This window comes from Gracilinanus agilis, chromosome 2, assembly GCF_016433145.1.
Source record: "Gracilinanus agilis isolate LMUSP501 chromosome 2, AgileGrace, whole genome shotgun sequence".
Lineage (NCBI taxonomy): Eukaryota > Metazoa > Chordata > Mammalia > Didelphimorphia > Didelphidae > Gracilinanus > Gracilinanus agilis.
This window is the reverse complement of record NC_058131.1, coordinates 631503221-631520266: the sequence shown is the minus strand read 5'-3', so window position 1 is coordinate 631520266 and position 17046 is coordinate 631503221.

Here is a 17046-nt window from a genome sequence, read left to right as displayed (position 1 = left end):
GTGCGGGGGGGGGGTTGAAGGGGAAAGGAGGAGCATGAATCATGTAACCATGTTAAAAATGAATATTAATAAATGTAAAAAAAAAAAAATTGGATCAGAAGGCACCCCCCAACCCAACCTAGTAGACCATTGATGGAACTTGGAATTGTGCAACCAAAACAATGAATGGTTTAGTAATTATCTTGTACAACTCCAAATTGTTTATACTGTTTAGGCCAGAGAATGTAACCAATCAAAATTTATTAATCACCTACCAGGTGCCTGCTGAGAGTTGAGTCACTCCCCAACCCCCCAAAAAATCAAAAGAATCTCTGCCCTCAAGGAATTCACCATCTACTGGAAGTGACAACATGCAAACAAATATTAGCCATGCTATGTACAGAATAAATGAATAAACAATCACTACAGAAATATTGAATGCTGAGTAATCATAATCATAATGATAATCTTGTACTTAGAAATTTTTCCAAAGTACCTCCCAGCTTTTGTTAGAGAGGTAGGGGTGACAACCCTTCCACCCACTCCCATATGGCTCTCTCTTTTGTAACTGATTTCAGGAAGGGACAAGGGAAGTAATTGTCTTACTATCATTCCTAAGGTACAAGACAGCTAGGTATGGTTATGATTTTTTTATGCTTGAGTAATCCAAGACTTGAGCCATATGGACCCTGATGAGGGATAATAACTGTTAAGATCTGGATAAACAGTGAATGAGAACTGAAGAGAGGAGATTAACTACCTTGTGTACAAGGAATGGTATAAGTCCAGAAAGGACAAATTAGGAGGAACCTCTCTTCTGACTCATCCAAGCTCTGTCCCTCTGTCCCTTCCCTCTTATGGAGGGAGCAATTGCCAGAAGCTTCTTGAAGGATAGAAAGGAGAAGGAATGGATAAAGTATGTGACTTATCTTGGGAGAAAAGCTCAATGGAAGTAGGGCGATTGTGTACATGCAGTTTCAGACTCCACCATTTTCTGTAGTTTGAGCAATTGATAATAGAATTATCTCTGGGACTCTTTTAGCATCTAAATTGCATTACTAATTAGCACCTTTGCAAATGTGCCAGCAACACTCATTAACAATAGAGCACCAGCATCTGTGGAGTTCAGTGCTCTTTGGGAGCTAAGTTCTTGCCCATGGGAAGGAGGCAGATAAACAAGGAACAGGTAAATTACTTTCAGGCTCCAAAGGGGTATCTGGGACCTCTGAGAGCAATAACTCCCTTGGGTCACAAGGACCTTTAGAGGTGAAAATGCCTAACCCTGCGTGGCTCAGAATAGAAAGGAATAACTGATCTCCCTTACATAGGCTTCTAGGGGGAGATGTACAAACTGGAAATTTTCAACACCCTCCAGGAGTGAATAAATTCAGCTGCCATCCATCTCTGCACCCTTTCCCTGCACCTAACCCTCCATGGTCAGCTCATTGTTGGCAGCCTTGTTGCTTTGTAGTTCTAAGAGCAGTTTGCTAGCTATGTTCTAGGCACTGCACAATTCTACCCAAGCTTTGCAAAATGAGGAGAAAGGGCGTCATGGAGGAGAGACCCCAGTATTTGTGGTTCTGGCTGCTCCCCTTCATTGGCTGGCTCCATAGCTCATCTCAGTCACAAGTATACTCCCTGATGGGAAGTAGAACTTTGCATTTTGAGTCCTTTCCTTGAAGAGTCCATATCGTCACATGGAAGGAGTATTAGATTGCTAAGCACAAAGTATGCACTTCATGAGGGCATCTCATCCAACTAAATGCAGGTAGGTGTACAGAGATCTGGGTTCTATTACCTCTTTTCCCCCTTGCTATAAGTGTGTGAACTCTTTTAGGTTCTTCATCTCAAATTTACTATTACTTGTATATCACGTTTTGTAATTAAAAAATATCTCATTTGATCCTTACAACTACCTTGTGACTAAAGGGTAATCCCAATCTTATCCCTGCTTTAAAGATGAAACTGAGGTTCAGCAAAGTTGACTTACTCTCTGTGATAACCCCTAAGGGGTGACAAGCACAGGATCCCAACCCACATTTAACTCTTTTTCTGGTACTCTACAGTGTAATAATAGGTAGCATTTAAATGGTGCTTTAACTTTGCAAAACACAAAATATATCTTCTCATTTGGGTCTCACAACAACTCAAGAGGTAGAAACTCATTTTCCCCATTTTACAGTTGAGGAAACAATTGCAAGCTAAGTGACTTGTCCAGAATCACAGCTGGGAAGAGGCAGGATTTGAACTTGGGACTTCCTGGCTCTAAGTCTTGACCTGGTTGCCACTGTAAGGTAAAGACTCACAATCTCCCTTCTAGCTTTAATACTTTTTTCTATGATTCTCCCAAGTATAGGGGATCCAAGGAAGTATACTTACTAGAAGTAAAGGGTGAAGAGGGATGGCATGGTACAAATGATGAGATACCATTGCAGAGTAGAGAAGAGCTGGGCTTAAATCCCTACTTCTAAGCGGGGACCTGTGTGGTCACAGGTATGAGAAGGGAATTTGTATTTTGATTTGATCAATTAGAGATTTAGACTTCCCTTTCATTTGTTTTGAATTTGAGTCAGTCATCAACCAGGGAATTGATCCCACAGGCCTGGCTGGGAAGGTTCATTTTAAGCACTCTTAATCACTCCAATAGCTATTAAAATCTGAGAAAAGGACTCCTGGATTCATTGCTCACAACTAAAATGGGTACCTTCTACTGACACTGATTAACTGTATCCTGTTATTAATTGTCTTTACTTATACACTCCTCCTATGACTGGATTAGAGATAATGCCATTATAGAAGTCCATAGACAAGTTGGACACTGTTTTGACTGACACAGTGAATTCCTGAATATTTTTATTATTGCCTTTTTTATTCTCAATAGAATGTTTGAATTTTTCCTTCTCTTCTTATATTTTATACTTAAAGTAAATGGAATTATTAATGTTTTAAAATTTTTTTTTAATATTTATTTTTTAGAAAAGTTAACATGGTTACATGATTCATGCTCTTACTTTCCCCTTCACCCCTCCGACCTTCCCCCCCTCCCCATAGCTGCTGCGCATTTCCACTGGTTAATGTTTTTTATTTTAAAGGATGTTTATAATATCCATTAGCCTTAATATCAATGCATATACCCCAAAGCTTAAACCTGTCATTGATTTTTAAATATTATGGGACTTTTATTAATGATTGTGTCTGAATTCAAAACAAGGGATTAAAAAAGAGCCACTGTACAGTGCCAAAAAGCACAAGGTCAAGGAGACCAACAATCCCTGTGAGATTGATGAGTATCTGTGCCAAGACAGAGGACTGTTTTAGGTTTGAGGAAGCAGCTGTTTGACAATGTCAGATGCTGGATTCCCCTGTGCCACATTCCAACAAGTGTCTTAGTTTGGCTGCCATTTTGGTTCCCCTATCCCTAACATTGAAGGTAAAATCAGACCAGGGAATCATATTTCCCTTTTACTTCAGAATCTACTCCCTTTTTCTCTTTTATAATATGGCAGTTTTCTGTCCTAGCTGCCACTGGATAAATGCAGTGTTGCTGTATTTGTCCTATAGGTTTATAGGACATAAATCATTTTAATTGGATCTTGTTAGTGATCCAAGGGCTTGTTGTGAATTTATTTATTCTTTTTTGCTTATAATTTTATTATTATTATGGGGTAATCCTGGTGTTGGTTGGCACCCTCCTTAGGGGGAATTGTATAATGGTTGTCCTAAAATCCAGAGTTTGAAATCTTTTGGAGGAATTTTAGGAGACTCGCCAGTGCCTTGAATCAGGAAGGTGAAGCTTTGGAAGAAGGTGCCATGGAGATGCCTGCGGAAATCACGTCAAGAGATCCAGAATGAACTGAACTGAAGGGGGTTGAACACATTTATTCTGAATGTAAACTCTTATGACAAAGAGGACTTCCCCCTAATTGGTTTTTTCGCCAATGCATCTATTAATTATTGTTTTTGTTTTCTTTCTCTTTTATTTTCCTCTTGTTCCCAGTTTGCTATAATTTCCTCTTAGAAAGTGCAACTTTTAGTGGGAGAACTCTTAGAGGTATAGGTTGGTTATTTGAAATGATTCATTGGGAAGACTAGTATATAAAAGGAGATTTTGAACCCTTGGACTTCATCCCCCAGAAGTTTTTCCCAAAATTCCCTTTAATATCTCCTGAGCCTCCATGTTTGCATGGTCACATTATTGTTTTATAAGTTCTGTAGCTCTTCCTTCTTGCTCTCTTCCTCAGGAGTGGGGCTGAAGTTAGTTTAGCACCTTTTCACTCTAGTTTTTATGTTAGTTTATTATTAAAAAACTTAAAAAATATAATACTCAGTTATTGCATATTGATTTTCATCTCTACACTAGGCATGTTAATCACCCAAGACCCTCAATCGAGGAGATTCCAACATGCTCGTCTCCCAATAGAATCACAGGGAGGATTGTGAGAAGGGAATTTGGATTTTGATTTGATCAATTAGGGATTTAGACTTCCCTTCCATTTGTTTTGAATTTGGGTCACTCAGCATCCAGAGAATTGATCCCACAGACACTGCCTCCTTTGGGTAGCCAGGCTAATGGAGGAATTGTGATTGGTTTTTGGGGGAGTGATGTAAGAGAGCTAGTGGGTGTAGTAAGGATTTATAAGATGAGACCCAGCAGGAAGCTGTGGGGGCTATTTTCTGAGGCTGAGATTTGGAGACAGACACTGAGTTGTTAGGTTCTGGATTATTAGGCTAGGAAATTCTTCACCTCTTTTCTATATTTCTCTTTTTTTTCTTATTAATAAATCTAGCTATTAACAGTCTTGTGACTTAAGGGTTAATTACAATTTTTGGTGACCACCCATTCTAACCATTACACAGGTAAATTGATTAATTTCTCTGAGTGTTTCCTTTCAGGTAGAGGCTGGATGAACACTTGGTGGGTATGATATAGTATGTATTCCTTTTGTACATGCTTGTAGAAGGCATCTGAGGCAATAACATGATCTATAAAAATCAAGGTCTTTCTCACAAAATTTTGGGGCTCAAATGACAATCTACTTAGAGTGATTTGCAAACTTTAGGATCTATAAAAAAAAAGACAGTTATTTACTGGATCATAATCATCCTTGCTATTGAACACAGATTTCAAATGGATCATAGTTTCTTGGTATCTACAGCATGAGCCTGAGATCCTCCATGAAAGGGTTGGAGAAAACCTTGTAAATAAATTGTCACAGCATGGTAGCTAGTTGTGCAGTAGATAGCATGCTGGGCCTAGAGTGAGGAAGACCTGAGTTCTAATCCAGCCACTGACATGTATTAACTGTGTGACCTCTCTGCCTCAGGTTCTTCATCTATAAAATGGGATTAATAATACCTAAAACTTCTAGGGTGGTTGTCAGGATTCAATGAAATATTTATAAAGCACTTTGTGCAGTGGCTGGCATATAGTAGGTGCTGAATAAATGGCTATTGATTATTTGAAATAAGGTAATAATTATAAAGTGCTTAGCACAATGCCTGGCATATAGTAACCGATATATAAATGTTAGCTGTTAGCTATTACTGTGCAATTGCCTGCCTTTCTGCCCTTGCAGAGAATGAATAGTGAGTTCCCAGAAAGATCTCCCAACAGATGCAAGTTCTTTTTTCTGCCAAATACGCTTCAGATTTACTAACCAACAACTTTGTAAAGCCATTCATTATTGGAAACATTAACTGCTCTTGAAAGACCAAAAAAATTTTTTAATTAAATTATATAGTATATAGTAGTATAGTATAATATAGTATATTAGCATATGGTATAAACATTTTATAGTATATATAGTATGCTATATAGTATAAATATTTAGTATATAGTATAAGATATATAGCATATATCTTAATATAGTAAATTTTAGAATATAGTGTACAAAGTACCAAAAGGAAGAAAAACATTCACTGGGGAAGCAGTCTGGTTTTAGAAATTTCATTCATTAGTTGTAATGGATTCAGAAGCACTTGATGGAAGTCAGTCAGGTTCTGTCTTTTTATTTGTAAATTGTAGAAGCTGGTTTAGCCCATCTCCAAGATGTCTAATCACTCCATATTGTATGATCTTCCATTACTACTCAGGGCTCAACTGGACAGCTGTGCTAAGTGACTTCAGATCTAGGGGAAAATGGGGCGGGGGGGAATCAAATATTCCTAATTGCTATTTTGGAGATTCTCTGGACAGGACTAGAATGAATTATGCTTTGAAGAATTTCCAGGAAACAGAGGGGAAAGATGCTTGAACAAATAGTTGAGGGATTTTCACTCCCTGAGAAGAGATTTCATCATTACTACTAGATTTCTGCCTCCTAGCTCCAGCCTTAGGAAAGGGAAGTCATTTCTTGGGAATGGGGAAAGAACAAAGGTCTGGAAACTAGGAAGCCCAAGTTCCAAACCGGGCTCTGTCACTAATTAGATGTGTGGCACTGGACGAGTCATGTCTCTTCTTAAGCCCCATTTTTGCCATTTGTAAAATGAGGGGTTAGAATAGATTGTAAACTTGAGAGAAAGGTCTCTAATTTTTACTTGTACCTAGGGCAGTTGGTGGCCCTGGGGATTGAACTCTGGGCCTGGAATCAGGAAGGTCTAAGTTCAGATCTAGCTTCAGATGTGTCCTAGCTATGTGATCCTGGACAAGTCATTTATCCTCTGCCTCAGTTTCCTCAACTGTAAGATGGTGATAATAGTAACACCTACCTAATATTTACAGGGTTGTTGTAAGGATCAAATATGTTCCTGGTACAAAGCAGGAGCTTTCTAAATGTTTGTCTCCTCCCTCCTTGTTCTGTGGCTAGCACAAGGTATTATATATAATCGTTAAATATTTTACATGAAAACTCTTGGATGTTTAGGCCCTTTTTTGTATCTAATGTTCTATGAGCTGTAGTGATATGCTTTCCTTCATTAACACTTAAAACACTTGGACAGGCCTGGGGAGAACTTTTTCTAGCTTTTTTTTTTCCTAGCTTTTCTTAAAAAAAAAAAAAGTCATCTTCATGATGACTAAATTTGACTTAAAGCTATTAATAGCTTACATTAGTGATGTCAAACTCAAATAGAAACTAAAAACATAAAAGGTATCCCTTGCCAGCATATTGACTTAGAAAATCACAAATTAACATTACCTATGTTGCATTTTTATTCATATTTTATTAAACATTTCCCAATTACATTTTAATCTGGCTGACTTTGCAACAAGTTTGACACTTCTGGCCTTCCTTACATGTTTATAGCCCTGCACAGTTTTCATTGCTCTTGGACTTCTATTTACTCACCTAATCCCAAGAGCAGCCCTGTGTGACATGGAGAACAGATTATTTTAATTCCTGTTTTACAAACTGAGTAAATTGAGAACCCCAAACGTTAGGATCATTGCCCAATATTGCATTTCAAGTTAGTAGCAGAACCTGCTATACAGGTCAGGGTTCTTGAGGCTTAGACCACTATTTTGACCACTAAGCCAAGCTGCAGTCAGTCAGTAATGGGAGCCCTCTCTGTCTCTCCCTCATATTCTCGTTTTCTCTCTCCCTTTTCCTCCAGTCTTTCCTTCCTCTCATTCTTTCTCCCCATCTCTTTTTCTTCTCTCTCACTCTTTCCTTTCTCATTCTCTTTTTCTTCCTTTCTCCTTTCTCTTCTCATTTTCTTTCTCTTCTCTCTCTTCCTTCCCTTTCCCTTCCTTTCTCTCCCCTTTCCTCTTCTCTTCTCTCCTCTCCTCCCCTCCCCTTCCATTCCATCTCCCTCTCTCCCTCTGTCCCTCTCTCCTCCTTTTCCCCTCCCCTCCCTCCTTTCCCTCCTTATTCTTATTTCAGAAATATAGGAGTTTCTAGTATGGAACTCTTCTCCACGAATGCTGATTGGCACCTTGTTGGTAACTTAGATTCTTACATAATGGCCTGGAATACATTACTCCTAAAGTCAGTTAATGCTTTTTTCCCTTTTCTAGTGGAGAGCATGAAGACAAGTGATTTTGGAACACCTCCAGATGGGAGATAGACCTTGTGCCCTCTCTCATGCATGGCTGTCATTAACATGGCCCTAGTGGTGCTGAGAGAGGTAGCAGCGTCACAGCGGGGAGTCAGCATCCTCTTGCTGCCAGCTGCCTCTCTGCTCTGTCCAGCATGTGGTCCAAGAAGGGGAAGGGAATAAGCATTTAAGTGCCCACTCTGTGCCCCGCACTGTGCTACATGTTTTACAAATGGTCTCATTTGATCCTCACAACTACCCTTCTGAAAGGCAGATGCTGTTATCGTCATTTTACAGTTGAGGAAACTGAGGCAGACAGAGGTTAAGTAACTTGTCCAGGATCACCCAGGTAGGAAGTGTCAGAGACTGGATTTAAACTTGGGTCATGCTGGTTACAAGCCCAGTCAGTACTTGATCAATGGTACCACCTCGCTCCCTAGGAACATGGACTCTCTTCCTGCTTCTTTGTGCCTATTTCCTGCTCTTGGGTGGAATATGAACGAGGCTGTTACCTTAGAAAGCTTTGAAAGGCCAGGAGAGAGAGAGAGAGAGAGTTAGAAGTGTGCAATATGACATCTATAGTTCTGTATCAGCATAGCTCCAAGAAGCGATTCCAGTAAATTAGTAATAGAAGGCAGGCATTGGTTATGCCACATTTGGAAGTGAACTGGATGGAGCAATGTGTAGAAACTGCTTTAAGTTTGATCCCAAAGGACTGAGATGGTATATGGGAGAGTATATGTACTCAGGCATCGGTGGGGAGAGTATATTTGTACTCCTATTCTTGTTATAGCTTCTCCATAAAAATTAATTTGTAAAAGCTGGGGAAAGCCCATTAATTATGCTCCTCTCCAAGGGCAGGCACTTTTTTCTAGCAGTTACTGACTTATTTGTAAATTTAAAAAAGTTATTTGGCAGAATTGTTTAAGTAACTTGCTTATTATCACATAGGTATTTATGACAAAGGCAGAACTCAAACCCAGATCTTCTTGACTCCAAAGCTAGCCCTCTATTGTAGTATGTCATATTTCTTCTCATGTACTTTAAAAAAAAAAAGGTAAAGAATCCTCTGTTCTTACCTCTCTTCCACTTTGCTCTCACCTCTGTGTCATTCACAGTTCCTGGTCATCCTTCACAACTCTAAAAAAAAGGAAACTTGATAATGCTAACCAAGAAAAAGCTCAGGAAGAAGATCTCCACAGGCAGTTTTTTCCAGGGTTACCCACCCTGAAGCACCCACATGACCTCCATATTTTGACTTGCCCTCTGGGAGGATCCTGGCTCACTCTTTCCCCTTTCTCATTTATGGAGTTTCTAGGACAGACTAGATAACATCAGGTATGAGATTAGGAGGTCATGGAGAGCTGTCTTTCCTAGCAGGATCCCTACAGTTTTGAAAATAGAACTAGCCTTACTTGGAGTTTGAAAATGCATTTTCTTCCTGCCAGACTTTGGTGAGAAAGCAATTTACAAATGTATGGAACAGAATGGAGGCTCTAGTGGAGTGTCAATCATTTGGAAAGAACTTAGGTGAATTTTTCGGAATTGCACCAGAAAAGACTTAAATAGGGGGTCAAGAGGACTTGTCCAAAGGTTTTCAAAAGCCCAGGTCTTTCCTGTGGACAAATTGATTTTCAGACCAAACTGACCACAATTCACAGCTGTTCTCTTATCCCTGTGGGTGATCTGAGGATTTATTCTCTTTGGTAGCCCATATTTAGAGGTAGTGCTTAGTTTTACTCCCTTTAAATTCATGTCTTCAAATGCAGGTCCTTCAGGTTAGAGACTCTTTTGCCTTTCTGTTCTTAGTATTTAGCACAGTATCTTATCTCTTGTAGGTGCTTCTAAATATTGGTTGAATTAAAGAGAAGACCAATTATTCCTCTTATATCAAAAATGAAAAGAACTTTGGCATAGTCTAATCCCATACCTTCATTTTATAGTGTAATCCAAGCAGAACAAATAGCCCTGCCCAAAATTCCCCAGAAAGTTAATGCCAGGCTGCCAGTTGAAGCCCAAGCCATAGTTCTCTCTTTCACCCTATTTTACCATTTTGGTACAACTCTTTTGAGTCTTGACTAGTATTTATTCTAGAAAAGAGGAAACTCCTGCTAGCATGGGTCCTTCCTTCTCCACCTCTCCTGTCAATGTTGCTCTGTTCAAGTCATTTCCTAATAATATGGTTGATACTATATCATTGTTGTTTTCCCATTTTTCCTGTGAAACTAACTTCCTGGCCCTTATAACATTGTTTTGCTTAATGTTTTCTTCAAACCAACTTGAAGATACTAGGATTTCAGAGCTGGAAGGAGCCTTTGAGATTATATATTCCAACCCCTTTATTTTATAGGATTAAGACACTGAGGCAGAAGTTGGAGTAGTGACTTTCCAAAAAATAATAAAGCTAGTTATGTCAGGCTTCAGATTAAAGTCTTTTGCTTTTTCTGTTTTGAGATACCATACCACCCTTATTAGCAAATCCATGAATGAAATTTCTGTTTACTATATAGCTGGAATGTTCCTTTGGCCAACCCCTCCCAACTCACACCAGCAAGTTAGATCCCTTACAGTGATTCCCAAAGTGGGCGCCACCGCCCCCTGGTGGGTGCTACAGCGATCCAGGAGGGAGGTGATGGCCACAGGTGCATTTATCTTTCCTATTAATTGCTATTAAGATTAAAAATTAATTTCCAGGGACGATAAGTAATATTTTTTTCTGGAAAGGGAGCAGTAGGCCAAAAAAGTTTGGGAACCACTGCCTTAGAAGATAGTTATTCTGGATTTAATGTAATCTGGAAGTCTACATTTCTAAAGTTAAAGTTCATGAACTACCCCTTATGGGTTGATACAATCAGCAAGCACTTATTAAATGCCTACTATGTGTCAGACATTGCACTAAGCCCTGGGGATACAAAGAAAAAACAATAAAAAACAAAACCAAACAGAAACAAGTCCCTGCTCTTAAGAATCTAATAAAAAAAGATAACATGCAAATAATTGAAAAAAATAAGAGATATACAGAATAAATTCTGTAGGAAAGCACTAAGAATAAGGAGAACTAAAAAAGGACTTCTTGCAGAAAGTGGGATTTTAGCAAGTTTTTGAAGGAAACCAAAAAAGCTGGGAAGTGGAGATAAGGAGGGAGAGAGTTCCAGAGGTTGTAGGTAGTTCAAAGCAAAGACATTTTATTGAAATGGTAAGAATCTAGGCTATAGTAACTTCTCTTCCCTAAACTGGAGGCACTCTCTGCCACAAGTATACCCACTACCAACAAGGAAAGTGCACACATGTGGCCAAAGCATAGCTGCTCTAAAGCCTTTGATGCCTTCCTACCTATGGGCAGCTAGAAGACTCAAGTGGAGTCCTGGAGTCAGGAAGACCTAAATTCAAATTCAGACACTGATACTCTCTGGGCAAATCACTTAACCTCTGTTTGCAATAATACACTGGAGGAAGAAATGGCGAATAATCCAGTATCTTTGCTAAGAAAACTCCATGGGTGGTATCGTCCTTGGGGCCAAGAAGAGTCAGATGTGACTGAATAGCAGCCATCTTCCAACATTGATTTCTCACCTAAGCTGAGTGAAACATCTCTTCTGGGCCCTCTTCTGTTTTGAATACTCAGTTACTCTTCTCTGAGTACAGTTGGTATCCCAATTGGTCTGACCAGCTTTCCCATGAGATCTATGAGACATATAGCCAAGCCAGCCCCTGTTAATTTTCAATTCTCATCCTTAGAAATGGATTTTCCATCAGTCTTATACTGAACATCTGAATTTCATTTTGAATTTTATTCATTAGCCTGTTTTATGCTGGGCACATTACTCTGAAATTTCTACCATCTCCAGCTTTCCTTTATTAGTAGGCATGCTGTATTCTCTAGCTTCTGGTTCAGTTGAAATGTTTGTTTGGGTCCCTAACCAGGCTCTTTCAGGAAGAATTAGAACCTTTAGGACTAGCAGAAAAATCTCCCCAGTTTTACTTCCTTATATCTTCAGTTCTGAGGCGTACCATCTTCCAAGCAGGAGGATCTCAGTTCCAAGTCCCAAGGTGTCACTTCTTTATTATTTATTTATTCTTTATTTTCACAGATTATTTCTCTCATGGGTAAGTTCTCTCCCAACTGGGTTTTAAAATTCTATTTTTGCAGCTAATCAGAAGGGAAAAAAATGGGCAAGCAGTAAATGCTGAGGGGCAAAGCCATTGTTTCTGCCAACCACTGAGCCCCATGCCTGAACCTTTTTTGTATGTATATGTGTCAACTAAGAGTCTTAGAAGGGAACATGCCTTCATAGGATAATAATTCCTTTACTGAAGTGAGACTCTGCCTCTTCCTGAGAACTACTGATCTGAAAACCAAGCTTCATTTTATCTTTTTTCCTTTTTTTTAAGATCTTGCAATACATATATACTTATGAAATTTCAGCATATTCCATCTTACTAAGGCTGGGATGAAATGGGCCAATAAGGGGCCTTCAGTTTAAATAGGTGATTGCAGATGACAATATAAAGGTATACAAATCTCTGATTAGTGACCCTGATCCCTAATAGCTTTTCTGTTGTCAATAGTCCACTGGGACACATACTAATTTCTTTTCCTTTAGTAAATGTCTCTTATTAGTATTCACAATCTACAACAGTCTAAAGCAGGGGTCGGCAACCTTTTTGGCCGTGAGAGCCATAAATGCCACATTTTTTAAAATGTAATTTCATGAGAGCCATACAGTGCTCACAGTGCGCGCTTCTGTAACAGCGCCTGAAAAAAATTGACTTTATGGCTCTTGCAGAAAGAGTCATATCTGGCCCTCAAAAGAGCCAGATATGGCTTGAGAGCCATACGTTGCTGACCCCTGGTCTAAAGTAAGTTTCTATGATTGCCTGTGAAACTTGTGTGAAATCTTTCCTAGAATAACCCTATAAACTGTTAAATCGAGGTACGTCATCTGTGATTTTCCTGATCTCCCCCACTTGTAGAAAGCCTGACTCCTCCATCTGGGGTCCCATCTCACAAACAGCCCCTCACCATCCCCAGTAAGGTCTGGGTACTCGTAGTTACTCTTCTCTGAGTGCAGAAGTTGTCCCAATTGATCTGACCAGCTTTCCCATGAGATCTGAGACATATAGCCAAGCCACCCCCTGTTAATTTTCAATTCTAATCCTTGGAAATGGATTTTCCATCAATCTTGTACTGAACATCTGAATTTCATTTTGAATTTATCCATTTTGAATTCTAGGAGGTGCTGTGTGGTTGGGTTCCCTAGCCCCTAATCAGATAGCTGTTGGGGGGGAAAGAAAACAACCCTTTCATCTTGAAATTTCCTTCTTTGATCTACTTTCCTACATTAGCCTCTGTGTTTGGTGCCTTTAATCTTCTCCCTTTTGCTGCAGTCATACTACTGAAGTAATTTTTTTCAGCCTCCCTGCAAAGCTGAATTAGTTTGATTCCTTCTGATTATGTCAGACTACTCAGAAATTACCAGGTCTGTTGGAGGACTTGGGAGATGCAGACCACAATTATGTTGGTCATCAGAAAATAAGAGAGCACCAGCCAACAGGATATCCAAAGAGCTCAGAAGAGAGAGACCTTCCTAGGGATCTGTCCTGGCTAACTAAGGGGCAAAGTACCATTGAAAGCTGCTCAGGAGATACTATTGCTGTCCTGTACCTGTTCCATAGAGTTCCCCTGATTGCAGAGGATAGGGGCCATATCAAAGTAGCACCATTGCCCCATGAGTGGCAGCCCCAATTATCATTCATTTATTCATTCATCATTCATCCATGAAGCACTTATTGTGTCTACTAGCTTTTCAGGTAGGCATATGAAGGCATGTAAAAACAAAAATAAAACAGTCCCCACTTCAAGGACTATTCCACAGAAAGCATGAATTAATTAGAGGCAGCACTAGTAACTATAGGGATCAGGAAAAATCTTTAGAAGGTGGAACTTGAGCTTAGCTTTGAAGTGAGGAATTTTGAGGGGCAGAGATGAGGAGGGGGTACATTGTTGTCAAGGGGGATAGCCTAGGAAAGGCACAGAGGTGAGAGAAAAGAGATGCCTAGTATAAAAAGAATTTTTAATTGTTTAAACAATTTTTTATTTAATTAATTTAGAATATTTTTTCATGGTTACATGATTTATGTTCTTTCCTTCCCCTCTTCCCTCCCCCCTTCCTGGAGCCAATGAGCAATTCCACTGTATCATTTATCAAAACCTATTTCCATATTATTATCACTTGCACTAGAGTGATCATTTAAAGGCAACATCCTCAATCATATGCCCATTGAACCATGTAATCAATCATATAATTTTCTTCTGCATTTATACTCCCACAGTTCTTTCTCTGGATGTGAATAATGTTCTTTTTCATAAATCCCCCAGAATTGTCCTGCATCATTACACTGCTACTGATCAGTTAAATTCAATTGTGCCGTAATGTATCAGTCTTTGTGTACAATGTTCTTCTGGTTCTGCTCCTTTCGCTCTGCATCAATTCCTGGAGGTCTTTCCAGTTCACATGGAATTCCTCCAGTTCATCATTCCTTTTAGTGCAATAATATTTTATCACCAACAGATACCACAATTTACTTAGCCATTCCCGAATCGACGGACACCTCCTCGTTTTCCAATTTTTCGCCACTACAAAGAGGGTGGCTATGAATATTTTTGTACAAGTCATTTTCCTTATTATCTCTTTGGGGTACAAACCCAGCAGTGGTATGGCTGGATAAAATGGCAGGCAGTCTTTTAAAGCCCTTTGGGCATGAATTTTTAATTTTTTAAACGTTCTTTTATTATTAGAGACTTAGGGCCATTCCTCCTGCAAATTTTGGTTAACTAAAAGTCTGTCTTCTGCTAATATTAACCTTACCTGAACAAAATCTGACTCACAAAGTAGGGGAAGACTGACTTTTCTCAGATAGACGCCAAAGTGAAGCCAAAGTGAGTTAGTTATTGATTGGCTCTTCTCGCTAACTGGTAAAGGAAGGACTTCCCTGATGCCTAGTCATCTTAGTTATCTTGGGGACAGATTTTGTTTTAATTAAGCTTAGTTTAATTTAAGCTTAGTTTTACTTACAGACTTTGTTTGACAAGGTTTCTTTGCTTAGGGGACATATGAAATGATGACTTTTTTGTTCAACTTTTATGACATTGAAGGAATTGTAGATTGATTATATATTTTATAGATTGAGCATAGATTTCTAGATAGATAATAATTATTGATCAATTATAGTTCTATATTCCCTTTTTATGGCCTTGTATGCCAAGAGGAATGTACAAGATAGCAATATGTAAAAGAATTATTTCTTTGTCCCTCTGTTGTAATTTTGACTATAAGAAATTTGATTAGAATTCTTATAGGGGTTCAGGTTTTCTTTGAGGCCGGAACCTCTGCTTGAACATAATAATAAAACTTAGATTTTTTCCTCTATTATTTCTGTTTTTTGGTAACTATTTTGGCAGTAGTCATCTACTGCATGAACTCAGAGACGAGATATTTCTCCCAAAGCACTAGAGAAATCTATTGAAGATGAAACAGAAATGACCAAGATGCCTGGTAAAGCAGACTGGGACCAGAGTGGGAAGGCATAAATGCCCACCAGAGGAATTTCTATTCCATCCTTCAGGCAGAGGTTGTAGCATTTGTTGGGTCTTTGTACCCAGGAGAGTGATCTGCTCAGAGCCTCTCTCTAGGAATTATGGATTTGGTAGCCATTGGATGGATATATTAGGGTGAGGAGAGATTAGAGGTGTAGGAACAAATAAACTAGGCTTGATCATAGATCTGAGATCATAGAGCTGGAAGGAACCTCAGAGTCATCTAGTTACCTTCATTTTATAGATGCAAAATCCAAGGTCAGGTAAGAGACTTGCCCAAGGCCACACAGAGGCAGTAGGTATCAGTAGCAGGATTTGAATTCAGGTCCATCTGATTCCTAAGGCAGGTTAGCACTGAGATGTGTGGAAAGGTAAGCTGGGATCAGCAGCGATTTGGTAAATTTTTAACAACTGTCTCTAAAAGGGGGGAAAAAGTATAATATACTTTGGAATTTAATCTGCATTACTAACATTTTCTCTTCATTTTCTTAATTTAAAATTTTAATTAATGAAATAATCTTAGTTTTCTGGATTTTCTTAAGTCCAGACAATCAGTAAAACAATAAATCAAACTTGGATGGTAGATTTCTTAGTGTAAAGAGTCACCCAGAAAATTCAACCTTTGATTCTCAGAAGCCATTCTGAGCTGGCTCTAGCATAACGCTGGTTGTGGCCAGAAAGAATGTAAATAACACTGAAGAGTAGGCTAAGAAGTTTTGATTCCAAGTCCTTGATTAGTGATTGGGAGCTACTGATGAGTCTGTAGCAGAAACCTAATTTTCTGCTACCTTTGATCTCCTTGGGATACAGACCTTTGTATTATAATTATTGGGTCAAAGCAAACACTATAATTGTTGATTCTGTTCCTTCAGCTCTCTTCTTTTTCATTTCTCATTGTTTGTTTCGCATTTCCAACTGACTTCCAGTCTCTTATACTGTTTCTAATCTGCTATTGGATATGATGGAGAAACTGAAATCTCTCTTGGGGAAACTAAATCAGAAAAAGATATCTCCCACTATTAAATCAGTTGGCTTTCCTAGTGAGCAATGATGGTGCGTCCCGCTGAGGCCGAAAATCTCATTGTCACTTGACCGTCATGTTCCCAAGTGATGCTTGCTCCCCACTCAGGTTTTCTTAAAGCATTTTGAACTTTCCATGGTGGCATGATGCCCCTACCTTGCACTTTTCTATATTTGTAGAATCATAAAAATTAGAGCTGGATTGGATATAGTGTCTCCCTATACAGTGGTTCCCAACATTTTTTGTTCTTTGAACCTCTTTAAAAAATGAAGAAGTCTATCCCCAGGTAATTTATTATAAATATTCTACTTTTATTTACTGCTTAAGGCACTGTTCCCCCCTCTCCTGTCTTCCTCCCCTCTCCTCCCCTCCCCTCTCTTCCCCTCTCCTCTCCTCCACTCCCCTCTCCTCTCCTCCCCTCTCCTCTCCTCCCCTCTCCTCTCCTCCCCTCTCCTCTCCTCCCATCCTCTGTCCT